The sequence below is a fragment of the Acinonyx jubatus genome, chromosome A3 (genome assembly GCF_027475565.1).
Source record: "Acinonyx jubatus isolate Ajub_Pintada_27869175 chromosome A3, VMU_Ajub_asm_v1.0, whole genome shotgun sequence".
In the NCBI taxonomy this organism is placed as follows: Eukaryota; Metazoa; Chordata; class Mammalia; order Carnivora; family Felidae; genus Acinonyx; species Acinonyx jubatus.
In genome coordinates this window covers 114,073,148-114,087,837 of record NC_069388.1, presented here as the reverse complement: position 1 = coordinate 114,087,837, position 14,690 = coordinate 114,073,148, and positions in this window count along the sequence as shown.

Sequence of the window (14,690 nt, the reverse complement as noted above, 5' to 3'; positions counted from 1 at the left end):
CCAGGGTTTAACCTCCCAGATAACATCAGTTGTCAGTCTGGGACCACTGCCTTTGCACGCAGTGGATGCAGGACTCACTTAATTCTCATATTTTTATAAATTCTATCAAATTTCCCCTGAAGAAGAAAAAGTGCTTCTCCCTGTACATTAAATCACACCAAATCTCAAAACTGTTATTCCCTTTTTAATTTTTTTAATAAAATTTTCTAATGTTTATTTATTTTTAAGAGACAGAGACAGAGTGTGAGCAGGGCAGGGACAGAGAGAGAGGGAAACACAGAATACGAAGCAGGTTCCAGGCTCTGAACTGTCAGCACAGAGCCCGACGCGGGGCTAGAACCCATAAACTGTGAGATCATGACCTGAGCTGAAGTCGGATGCTTAACTGACTGAGCCACCCAGGTGCCACCGCCCACTTTTTGTTAATTTTAAAAAGGAGGCAGGAGTGAATATTGATAGTTCATTAGTCACTATATGCATGCACCTGTAGGAATGTGAGTGTGTGTGTGTGCATTCACGCATGTGTCTGTCACACCATACAGTGGGCTTTTGGAGAAAGGTACATATTATTATTTCCATTACAGAGACAAAACAGTTAAGGATCAGAGAGGCAAAATAATTTTCCCAAGGTCAGATAGCAAGTAAATAACAGCAATGGAATTCCAACCAATGATTCTTTTTCTCCAAAATTTACACATCCCTCTGGAACAAATTAGGCCTTTTCCTCATGCCTACAGCTATAATGTTGACACCTCTACCCTATATCATTGCCACCTAAAGGAAGGGAGATGAGAAAGTGCAGTTAAGAGCAAGTAGGGGAAATACAGACAGGGATAAAAAGCATGAGCAAGAGTGATAGCTAACATGTCTCACACACTTATTTTCGGCCAGCATATTTCAAAATAATTCCCATGCTTTATCTCATTTAAGATTCACAGTATACTATGAGGGGAAGTAATAGTATCTCTCTTCTACAGATCACAAATGGAAGCTCAGAGAGAGTGACTTCCCAAGAAGACTACACAGGGAACAAGATTTGTTAAACGAGTTGAACTTTGGTATCAGACAAAGAAGTCCATGACTTGAAATCCTGGGCAATCTTACAAGAGGGAAAATGGAGTGGGATGGAATAGATTGAGGTGGGCAGAGGTGAATGGAGAAAGAAACTAAAAGCCCAACTGAAAAAGGGAGAAGCAGGGAGTGGGGTTGGTGAGGAGGGGGGCAGATAGGGGATACTGGAAGCTCTGAAGACAGTTAATGAGGTGAGCTGCTGTGAGTCACCTTGCCATTGACTTGAGCATGTAAGGTAGAGAGAGAGAAAAGTGAGTAGTCCATGTAGCAAGAGAGGAAAGGCCCAAGTTGCACAGTGAGAGCACTGAGACCCTCTTCAGTAAACTCCCAATTTCTGAAAACAGAGAAGTAAACACCTCAGGGAGGGGTTTGAATTCTCTATAAGAGAAGCAGTGATAAAAACATATCTCAAATCCAAGCAGTGTGACTTAAGGCAAAACACATCTCACAATTGCAAAACCTGACTGAGACCTACAGGGTTAACTAAGTCAGGCATCTAGTTGGTCGAGGAGGAGGCAGAGGAGGAATAGGAGGGAGCAAAAGGAGGAAAACAGGAAGAGGAGCAGGAGAAATAAGAAGGAGAAGGAGAAAAAAGGCAAAAGCAAAATCAGGAAGTCAAGCTGAAACTAGGCCTTACTAGATACTCTGGGCTAAGATATTTGGGAACCCACAATTGGAAGAGCTTACCCTGGACCAACAGGAATTGGGACCCAGAAGAAAACATTCAAACACTCTCTGGATTTGTGTTTAGGAAACTGGCTTTCAATTAAAGCCTTGCTTGAGAGGCTCTATGACCTTAGGAAAACCCTTGCTTTCTGTATCAAATTAGAAGAAGGACCAAGTATCGTCTTTAAGATACACATCTGTTCTGAAATTCTGTGTGAGATTCTCCAAGTGGCCGAAAGGTCTCACCCAAGACTGGGAACCAGAGTTGACAAGTACTAGAAGGAGGCTATGAACTTTCAGGGGAACCAGGGAAAGAGCTTGGACCTAATGCTAGCCAGAGAAAAGTGAAAATAAAACCAAAACTTCTTTTAAAAAATGTCTCTGCCACTAGACAAACCTGAGCTTTGAATCTATAGCCTGCGATTGCTGACCAGTCATACATAAGGTATTTTCTAATGATCATCATGCTAAGAGGAAAGTAAAGTTATTAATTTAACTATCATTTATTAAGTAACTACTGTGTGCTTGGTTTTACATAAGGTGCTAAGGAGAGAGATTGTGGTAAATAAAATAGTCAGGGCTCCTACCATCATGAAGCCATGATAAGATTAAATTAAAAAAAAACCCAAAATACAAAATTGAATTTATGCCTGTGCTACATATAAGCAAAAATCACAAATACAAAAAAAAACTGAAGGAAAACATTGAAAAATAGACTTATGGGGTGGCAGAATTGGGAGTGATTTTGTTTCTTTTTACAGATGACTTTTAATAGTTTTGTATGACAAATAATAATAACATTAGCTTTCATGAAGAAGGTATATCAGTCAGGGTGTCCAGGTTATGTTATAACAACAATCAAGACTCTCAGTAACTTAAAAATAATGAAATCTATCCCTCTCATTTATGTCCGTTTCAGGTAAGCAGAGGGCTCTGATCATCATAATCATTTAGGGATCCAGGCTGATGGAGCCATCACTATTGTGAGCTTGTAGGGTCCTTCACCAACAACTAAAATACTCCAACGTGGAAATGGAACTCACACCTCTGGCTGGAAATATCCATATGGTTCTACCCTATCATGAGAGACTCCACAACATAGAAAGTCAGAAATATCTAGAAAACAGCCTTATTGGAAAAAGGAAAAGAAGGAAGCCTTATTGGAAGAAGGAAAAAACCTGCAGGTGCTGCATTATTTGATTTAAACCAGGATGGGTCTAGAGGACTGGAGTTACGCAGAAGGCGGGGAAAAGATCACTTAATTCCCTGGGGATCCACAGCCAACTGGGTAGCCCCGCTGCCATTCAGAGAGCACAGTCTCTCAGTCTGTACATATGTCATTGCAGAAACAATGAAAGAGCTCAGCCTGGTATTCTCCATCCCAAGGCATGATATGCAAGGCCACAGAAAAAGCCCTTCTCAACCACCCGAGAGTAACAGCTCTCTCCTGGAAACAATAAACAATCTCACATTTGCTGAAGAGAGGAGTGAGAACAAGAGAGATGAAAGAAAACAGTTCACTACTATGTACTTCAATCCCCGTGGTTGCTGAAGCACGGTACATTAGGGAGAAAGGGTGTGAGCTATTACTGTAACTAACATGTGTTGGTCTGATCACCTGCTGCTATCCTAATATTTTCTCATCTTTAAGCATCCTTTTTGGCCAAGGAAGTTGAAAATAAAATTTGAAGGGTAACTTGGTTTATCAATATGGTCTTCTTGAAAAGCCTTTTAAAGAGCTCCAAACCAATGCAGTCAGTTCTTTCTGATTTTTAGCCAACACAGGTTAGTGCTCTGGCCTGTGACTTTTAGTGGCATCAAGAAGACCTTGGTATCTTAGAGCTTAGTCACATCTATGTGATAGATCAAATGGACCGTAGGCAAGTCAATCTCTGAGCAATGAGTTACATCTAACTGAATGATCACAATAACAATTCCCACTGGATGATCTGATCCATCATTTCACATCTACACTGTCCTGCCTGGGCCTGTATCCCTGCCTTCCTTTCTTATCCAGATCCAGGGCTGACTGAATGCCTTAGACTAAGCTCTACCCAGTTCAGTGATCATGGTTCTACCTAGGAAGAATTAAGATCAGAAGGCTTAGCATCAATTGACATTCATGATAATCCCCCTCTCACTTTGAATCCTATTTCAAATAAATGCTTTTTTCCCCCTTCTTCCTGTGACCAAGCCCCACCTTACCTCTAATTTCTTAAAGGGCTGTACTTAGCCCTGTTCTTGTAGGACCTTCCTTCCAGGCAATACCCTTTCTCTGAAGTCTGCTTTCTGTTGTTTGGCTTCCCCAGTGCCAGTCCTGCGCTGACCAAGCTATGCCCCAGTCCTCTCTCCCAGGGATATGAACTAGGGATGCCCACCTTTCCCCCGTCCACCTTTTTCTGATTGAGCCCACAGCCCAGATGGAGCATCATTGACTATCATGGTTTGCAAGCCATCTGACTCTAGAGAGGTCAATCCCCAGGTTAGATTAAGCCAATCAGCTTCCCTCTCCAAAATCTGAACTAGGAAGCAAAGTCTGTGTGAAACTGACATTTGAGTCATGTTATTAGTGGGGCACCAGAATGCCCTCTTTCTTCAGGACTGATGGTTTCCATCAGATCTGTGGCCTTACAGTAAACACCTTACTTTTTGAGCAAATTTGGAATGGGCTTTGCTCCTGGCAAACCAAACTAAAACAAGGTGGGATGCTTGCCCTTCCCCTCTCACTAGTCCTTCCTGGCACTGACTCCCTTCCCAGGTTCTATGTAGATACTGTTCTCTAAGCCTCCCAGGAGCACTGACCCCCAGCACTGCTCACCCTACTATCCAGGACTGGCCTGGCATATCCCATTAACACTAAGCCTCAGAGTCCTCTGTTTTCACTTCTGTGCTGACTGTGAACTGAGTATCCAGGTGGATTTCACCAGCACTGGAACAACCTAAGATAATATTTTCAAAGCCACAAATGTAAACATGTGATCTGATATGACCTCTATCTACAGCAGGTTTCCACATACAGTAGGCAATTTGGATACTGCAATGTTCATATTCTGCAGATATATCTAGACTCTATAGAAAATAAAGTTACATCATGCTGATCCAAAGCACCCAGGATGCAAGTTTATAACACCAATAACCAATACCTAGGCGCCAGTAACCAATACCTAGGCCCCCATAACTTGAAAGCAGTCCTGTAAACAGGGAGAGCTATCTAATTACATGCATAATTGCTTGTTTGTATCTCCTTTCCCTTTCCAAGTTCTTCCAAACCCTGCCTAAAGGCTCCTGGTGACTTGGCAGCCTCAGGATGGCCCAGCTAATCAGTTCCTATTCTGCAAAAGAGACCCTCAAACCTCCCACCTATCCAGGATACTTGGCCATGGGAAGTTAGCCAAGACTGAGGGGCTTGCTCATTACTTTGAACAGCAAGTGTCCACCAGCGGCAACCAGCCTCAAAGACTGTCCCATCTCCTTATATTTGCACCCTTGTGCATTGCCCTCCCACACTATATAGGGCTGACCAGTGTCACCAATGGGATATGCAAAAATGATACTGTAGGACTTCTAAGTTCGGTCATAAGAGACATTGTGGCTTTCTTGGAGGACTTGCTCTGGAGGAAGCCAGATTCCATGTTGTACAGATATTCAACAGCCATATGGAGAGGTCCATGTGGCAAGGGACAAAAGATTCCTGCCAACAGCCAGCCCTCACATTCCAGGCATGTGAAGAAGTCACCTTAGAAGTGGATCCTGCAGCCTCAGTCAAGCCTTCAGATGTCTGTGGCCTCAGCTGCTATCTTGCCTGTAACCTCATAAGAGACTCAGAGCCAGAACCACTTAGCTAAGTCAAACCTTGACTCACATGAACCTGTGAGATGATAATATTTATTGTTATTTTAGGTTGCTAAGTTTTGGATTAATTTGTTGTGCAAGTTACAATTATACCACCCCTTCCAATTCATTAGGTTCCTCTGTCTCCCCTTTTACCTGCTTCCCCAGCTAAGCCATGCCCTTGCAGGCCAGCCCTTCAGAGCTGGTGCTGCATGTGCCCAAACATCCACCAAGATGGAATACATCCACTAAGGCACAGTTCATCTAGCAGCCACAGGCAAGGTACCCCTCAGAAATACTTCACCGTCCTATCAGCACTACAAGAGAAGCTACACATCCCTCCACATCCTGGGAATGAATCCTTTCCATTTCTTTCTTTTATAGCATTTTCTTTCTGTTTATAAAAGTGATACACATTAATTATAGGAAATGTGGGAAATTCAGAAGTTTAAATAACCCATAGTCTCACCACCCAAAAATAATGACTCAAAATTTGGGTATATTTCCTCCCAGTATTGTTTTAAATTACAACAATTTGGCTCAAGCAAAGTTACATCCTGCACTACTTTCTTTAACTTAACATTATATTGTAAGCATTTTCCCATATCACAGAACATTCTAGGGATTTATGATTTTTAATGACTGCATAGAATTACAATGTGTAAATGTACCATAATTTGTTTAACCAATCTCTATCTTTGAACTTGTGGGGTCTCTACTGTTATAAATAATACTGTGACAAATATTTATATATATCCATCTCAGCCCATGTCTCTGATTAATTCTATAGCTCATAAATCTGTTTGCATATCAATTCATTTCTTTATATCCTTTAAATTTCTTTGTAAAAAAAAAAAAGTAACCATTAACACATGCATAGAATTTAAAAGTCACAAAAAGTTATACAGTGAAAGTTCATCTTTTTCCCACCAGGGTTCCCTGGTCTTCCCAGTGTCCTTTCTCCAGAGGAGACAGTTTTTTACCCATTCTGGATATTCATGTAGAATTCATCTACATATATACAATCACATATGTGTAGATAAGTGGTTCTCAAAGTGTGATCCATGGACCCCTAGGGGTCCTCAAGACCCTCTCAGGAAGCCCCTATGATCAAAACTATTCTCATAATAATACCAATGTATTATTCACCTACCTCACTTTTATTCTTTCACAAGTATACAGTGGAGTTTTCCAGAGGCTGCATGACATGTGATTATATCATCACTTTGACAGCTAATGAAATGTGTGTTTGTGTATTCCTGGGTTTTCTAAGATTTTCTATGACAACTGAGGATGCTTGATTAGGGTACTTGATAATTTTTAAGAGCACAGAGGCCTCTGGAGACCAAAATATTTGATATTTGTTTATGTATATATTACATGTATATATTATATGTATATATTACGTATATAATATATAATATATATAGTAGCTTTTCTAAAAATATGACAATATATCTTCAAGATTATTTCATCTTAGCACCTATAAAACAGCCTTAGTGTTTTTAAATGACTGTATTTCATTCTATTTTATGGTTGTTCCATATGTATTCAACCAGTTATTATTGATGGAATTTGGTGGTTTTTTCCCCAAGCCGTTGCTTTCATGATTACTATTATATAACAATAAATATTGCACAGAACAACTCTGTATGCCCCTCATTTTGTACAAATGCAAGTATATCTCTATAGTAAATCCACAGTGGTGGAATTGCTGGCTTGGAGGGAATGCACATTTAAAATATGTACCGCCAAATTGCCTTCCAGAAAGAATATATCAATTTTTACATCTCAAATAGTTGAGAGTGATTGTTCCCTCACAGTGTCACCATCACATTGTGTTATCAAACTTTTGATCACTAAAATCAGATAATTACAAATATAGTATCCCACTGTACTTTTAAACTCTATTTCTCCCATTCTGAGTAGATCAAGTATATTTTCCTATTTTGAAAAGTCTTCTGTATCATCTTTTCTGGAAACTCTCTGCTTATGCAGTTTTCCCATTTGTCTTTTGATTTATTAGTTCTTTCTTATTGATTAGTGGGATGTCTTTATATATTAAGGATATTATCACATTTGTGTCTTTTGGCCCTCTGATTATTTTCTTTTACCATGAAAAATTTTGCAACTATCAAATTAGTAATATTTTTTCATACCTTCTGGGTTATAAGCTCCCCTCACCCAACACACACATGTATTTATTATTTTTTGAGAGAGAGAAAGACAGCACACATGCATGCATGGGTGAGTGTGCATGAGTGGGGAAGGGGCAGAGGGAGAAAGAATCTTAAGCGGGCTCCACACTCAGCACAGAGCTCAACATGGGGCTTGATCTCACAACCATGAGAACATGACCTGAGCTGAAATCAAGTGTCTAACGCTTAACCAACTGAGTCACCTAGGAGCCACACACACACGTATTTTAAAAATTTATCCTATATTTTATCGTAGTATTTTTATGAGTTTTTATGGCTTTTTTTAAACTATTTGATTTTTTGGTAAATAATTAAAGTCCAACTTTATTTTTTAAATTTTCTTCCTACATGGGACTCATTGAATTAGCTCAATATTTATTCCATGAAGAAGATGGTGGAGCAGCATGGAGACCCTGAGCTTGTCTCATCCCTGAAATGCAGCTAGATCAGAACCAAACCATTTTGCACATATAGGAAATTGATCTGAGGATTAACACAACTATCTGCATAACTTGAGCCACAAAACTTGGCAGATATGTGGTGCAAAGAGGTGAAGTGGGGGAGAAAAAGTCATGGAGCATAGGGAGCCATTTTCACAGAAAGAGAACAGAGAAACAGAGAAGGAAGGAGAGTGTAGCTCATCCGGATCAATCAAGAAAGCACTCCCATCAAAAGTAGCTGGAGAGAAAGAGAGAAAGAGTGAAAACACTCACAGGGGACTGAACAAGAAATCTTTTCCCCAAAACCACAGACAGGGAGAAAGCAGAGGGTTTCAGTACCACAAGGATTCTATAAACAGTGGAGTGCAGAGTCTAAAGTTCCGGAGCTCAGTGCCTGCTGGTGCTCTGGTGAGAAAGTAGGACGAATCCCCAGGAGCAGACAGCAAGGTCTGAAGGGTCCGTGTGTCACACAGGGAGAAGAAGTTCCCCTGCTTAGAATGCATTTGATAGATGCCATATGGCTTTCCCACAAGCAATGGTTCCAGTGGACCACAGAGAGCAGCCACATTTGCTGGTATTGGGACAAAGATACCAGAGTGCAGTGAAACCTGGTGCTATGTGTTGTGATTTGCCATAATCTCTGAACCTCTGCCACTGCATGACCACATGAATGTTTTCTGGGACAAGCCAAAACCTGGCCATTACTCAGTGAGACCATCCCCCAGAGAGTAGGAGTGGGTCCTAGCCACCTAGGTCTCTGAAGTATTTTGTAACACAACCCCATGTGAGATAAAACTCTGGAGGGAGGTGCCTCCTGGCAGGCAGACAGCTTGGACATGGACAGGGTAGAGGGGTGTAGTGCACAGAGACCTGAGACAAATGGGGAGTGCTTGAAGGCAGGTCAGTGAGAGCAAGAAGTTCCTGTACCAGAGACTAGGGAGCTGGGAGAAACCATTTCAACCTCTCTCAGCACGAACATGGCCATGCACACAGGTCCACCCCAGTAAGCTAAACAGCACAACTTAGTAGACAACAGAACTACCTGGTGGACAACACCAAGCCCAACCCGACTGTGCCCTCCAAGCACATTCCCCAGAAGACCAGCACAAGTCACTCCACCTGCTTAGTGTATCAGCCAGAGAAGGCTTCATAGTTTCAGTTCTAGGGGAAACTGGATGTAACTTCATTCAGGCTTCATTCTGTTTGATGGTTCATTCATCTGTTTGTTTTATTTGCTTTTGTTTTTGCTTAAACTGTTTTCTTTTTATCTTTCTTTTTTCCCCCCCTTTCTTGGGTACAGAAAATTTTATTTTATTTTTTACTTTATTTTTTATTTTTTAAAAATTTTTATTCTATTTCATTTTATTTATTTTATTCTATTTTATTATATAATTTTTCTAATTTTAAAATTTTTTCTTAACTTTTTTTTCTTTCCTTTCCCTTCTTTATCTATTCTATCAATATTCTTTCAATAAGCAGACCGAAACACACCTAGGATCTAGCTTCTTTTATTTGATTTGATTTTTTTTGTTTTATTTTTAATTTTAATTTTTATTTTATTAATTTTTTTCTTCCTCCAAAATGACAAAACAAGGGAATTCACCCCAAAAGAAAGAATAGGAAGAAATGACAGCCAGGGATTTAATCAACACAGATGTAAGTAAGATGTCTGAACTAGAATTTAGAACCATGATAATAAGAACACTAGCTAGAGTTGAAAAAAGCATAGAACACACCAGAGAATCCCTTTCTGTGGAGATAAAAGAATTAAAATGTAGTCAGGCCAAAATTTAAAATGCTATAATCAAGATGCAATCTCCAATGGATGCCACGATGGCAAGGATGGATTAAACAGAGCAGTGAATCAGTTATATAGAAGATAAAATTATAGAGAATAATGAAGCAGAAATAAAGAGGGAAACAAAGGCAAAAGATCACGATATATGACTTAGAGAATTCAGTGACCTACTAAAAAGGAAGAACATCCAGAAGTGCCTGAGTGGCTCAGTTGGATGAGCATTTGACTTCAGCTTGGATCAGGATCTCAAAAGTTCAAGCCCCACATCAGGCTCGTTGCTGTTAGCCTGTCAGCCCAGAGCCTGCGTTGGATCTTCAGTCCCCCTCTCTCTGCCCCTCCCCTGCTTGTGCTCTCCCTCTCAAAAAATGAATAAACATTTAAAAAATAGTAAATAAATAAATTAATAACATCTGAATCATAGAAGTTCCAGAAGATGAAGAGAGAGAAAAAGGGGCAGAAGGTTTGTAAGCAAATTATAACAGAAAACTTTCCAAACTGGGGAAGGACACAGACATCAAAATCCAAGAAGCATGGAGAACTCCATTAGATTCAACAAAAACTGCCCATCACAAGGCAAAGCACAGTCAAACTCACAAAATACACAGACAGGGAAAGAATTATGAAAACAGCAAGGGAAAAAAAAGTCCTTAATCCATAAGGGAAGACAGATAAATTTCACAGCAGATATATCCACAGAAACTTGGCAGGACAGAAAGGAGTGTCAGAATATATTCAATGTGCTAAACTGGGAAAATATGACATCAAGAATTCTTTATCCAGCAAGGCTGTCATTCAAAATAAAAGGAGAGATAAAGAGTTTCCCAGACAAACAAAAACTAAAGGAGTTTGTGACCACTAAGCCAGCCATGCAAGAAATTTTAAGGGGGACTCTTTGAGTGGAGAAAAGACAAAACAAAAAAGAAACAAAGACTAAAAAGGACCAGAGAGCATCACCAGAAACACCAACTCCACAGGCAACATAATGGCACTAAATTCATATTTTTGAGTACCCACTCTAAATGTAAATGGACTAAATGCTTCAATCAAAAGACACAAGGTATCTGAATGGAGAAGAAAACAAGACCCATCTATATGCTGATACAAGAGACTCCTTTTAGACCCAAAGACACCTGCAGATTGAAAGTAAGGGGATGGAGAACCATATATCATTCTAATGGTTGTCATAAGAAAGCTGGAGTAGCCATACTTATATTAGACAACTTCATTTTTTTTTAATATATGAAATCTATTGTCAAATTGGTTTCCATACAACACCCAGTGCTCATCCCAAAAGGTGCCCTCCTCAATACCCATCACCCACCCTCCCCTCCCTCCCACCCCCCATCAACCCTCAGTTTGTTCTCAGACAACTTCATTTTTAAAATAAAGCCTGTAATAAGAGAGGAAGAAGGGCATTACATCATAATTAAGGGGTCTATCCACCAAGAAGACCTAACAAATTGTAAATATTTATGCCCCCTATATAGTAGCACCCAAATATATGAATCAATTAATTACAAATGTAAAGAAACTCACTGATAATAATACCATAACAGTAGGGGACAACAACACCTAACTTACAGGAAAGGACAGATTATGTAAGCAGAAAATCAACAAGGAAACAATGACTTTGAATGACCAGATAGACTTAAGAGATATATTCAGAACATGTCATCCTAAAGCAATCGAATATACATTCTTCTTGAGTACACATGGAACATTCTCCAGAATAGATCACGTATATCAGCCATCAACAAGTACAAAAAGATCGAGATCATACCTCACATATTTTCAGAACACAATGCTATGAAATTCAAAATCAACCACAAGACAAAATTTGCAAAGACCATGAATACTTGGAGATTAAAGAACATACTACTAAAGAATGAACGGGTTAACCAAGAAAGTAAAGAAAAAATTTAAAAGTACATGGAAGCCAATGAAACTGAAATCACAATAGTACAAAACCTCTGGGAATGCAGCAAAGGTAATCATAAAAAGGAAGTATATAGTAATCCTGGCCTTCCTAAAGAAGGAAAAAAGGTCTCAAATACACAACCTACCCTTATACCTAAAAGAGCTGGAAAACAATAGCAAATAAGGCCCCAAAAAAGCAGAAGAAGGTAAATAATAAAGATTAGAGCAGAAATCAATGATATTGAAATAAAAAAAAACAGTAGAACAGATCAGTGTAACCAGGAGCTGTTTCCTTGAAAGAATGAACAAAATTGATAAATCCTAGAAATATTGATCAAAAAGAAGAAGGACCCAAATAAATAAAATCACAAGTGAAAGAGCAGAGATCACAACTAACACCACAGAATTACAAACAATAAGAGAATATTATGAGCAATTATATGCCAACAAATTGGGCAATCTGGAAGTACTGGACAAATTCCTAGAAACATATAAACTACCAAAACTGAAACAGGAAAAGATAGAAAAAATGTTTAAGTTTATTTATTTTGAGAGAGAGAGGGTGAGTGAGTGAGTCAGTGAGTCAGTGAGGGTCAGAGAGAGGGATGGAGAGAGGGAATCCCAAGAGGGTTCCTCAACATCAGCTCAGAGCCCGATGTGGGGCTCGAACCCATAAGCTGTGGGTAGGAACAGAAGGAACAAGAAAGTAGCAACAGAAGGAACATACCTCAAGATCATAAAGGCCATATACCAAGGACCCACAGCTAATATCTTCCTCAATGGAGAAAAGCTGAGAGCTTTCCCCCTAAGGCCAGGAGCACCAGGGGGATGTCCACTCTCACCACTGCTATTCATCATAATGTTGGAAGTCCTAGCTTCAGCAGTCAGACAACAAAAAGAAATAAAAGGCATCCAAATCAGCAAGGAGGAAGTCAAACGTTCACTCTTTGCAGACAACATGTTGCTCTATGTAGAAAACCCAAAAGATTCCATCAGAAAACAGCAAGAACTGGGGCACCTGGGTGGCTCAGTTGGTTAAGTATCCTCCTTTGGCTCAGGTCATGATCTCACATTTCATGAGTTCAAGCCCCGCATCGGGCTCTGTGCTAACAGCTCAGAGCCTGGAGCCTGCTTTGGATTCTGTGTCTCCCTCTCTCTTTGCCCCACTCACACACTCTCTCTCAAAATTAAATAAACATTTAAAAATTTAAAAAAAACACATACCTTAAAAAAAACAGCAAGAACTGATATGTGAATTCAGCAAAGTCGCAGAATATAAAATCAATGTACGGAAATCAGTTGCATTTCATACACTAATAGTGAAGCAACAGAAAGAGAAATCAAGGAATCAATCCCATTTATAATTGCTCCAAAAACCATGAAATACTTAAGAATAAACCAAACCAAAGTGGTGAAAACTCTATACACTGAAAATCGTAGAAAGCCTATGAAAGAAATTGAAGACACAATGAAATAGAAAAATATTCCATGCTCATGGATTGGAAGAACAAATATTGTTAAAATGTCAATATTACCCATAGCAACCTACATATTCAATATAATCCCTATCAAAATAACACCAGCATTCTTCACAGTGGTAAAACAAACTATTCTAAAATGTGTATGGAACCTAAAAAGACCCCAAATAGCCAAAGTAATGTTGAAAAAGAAAACCAAAGCTAGAGACATCACATTTCAAGCTGTATTACAAAGCTATAATCATGAAGACAGTATGGTACTGGCACAAAAACAGACACTCAGGTAAATGGAACAGAATAGAGAACCCAGAAATGGACCCATAAACATATGGCCAACTAATCTTTGACAAAGCAGGAAAGAATATCCAGTGGAATAAAGACAGTCTTCAGCAAATGGTGTTGGGAAAACTGGACAGCAACATACAAAAGAATGAACCTGGACCACTTTCTTACACCATACACAAAAATAAACTCAAAATGGGTGAAAGACCTAAATGTAAGACAGGAAGCCATCAAAATCCTAGAGGGGAAAACAGGCAACAACCTCTTTGCCCTTGGCCACAGCAACTTCTTACTTGACATGTCTCTGGAGGCAAGGAAAACAAAAGCAAAAATCAACTATTGGGATTTAATCAAGATAAAAAGCTTCTGTGCAGTGAAGGAAACAATCAGCAAAACTAAAAGGCAACCAATGGAATAGGAGAAGAGATTTTCAAATGACATATCAGATAAAGAATTAGTATCCAAAATCTATAAAGAACTTATCAAACTCAACACCCAAAAAACAAATAATCCCATGAAGAAATGGGCAAAAGACATGAATAGACACTTTTGCAAAGAAGACATCCAAATGGCTAACAGACACATGAAAAGATGCTCAACATCACTCATTGTCAGGGAAACACAAACAAAAACCACAATGAGATACCACCTCACACCTGTCAGAATGGCTAAAATTAACAATTCAGACAACAACAGATGTTGACAAGGATGCAGAGAAAAGAGGAACACTTGTGCACCACTGGTGCGAATGCAAACTGTACAGCCACTCTGGAAAACAGTATGGAGCTTCCTCAAAAAATTAAAAATAGAACTACCCTGCAACCCAGCAATTGCACTACTAGGTATTTATCCAAAGGATACAAGAGTGCTGATTCAAAGGGGCACATGTAACCCAATGTTTATAGCAGCACTATCGACAATAGCCAAAGCATGTAAAGAGCCCAAGTGTCCATTGACGGACGAATAAACAAAGATGTGGTATGTGTGTGTATGTATGTATGTATATAAT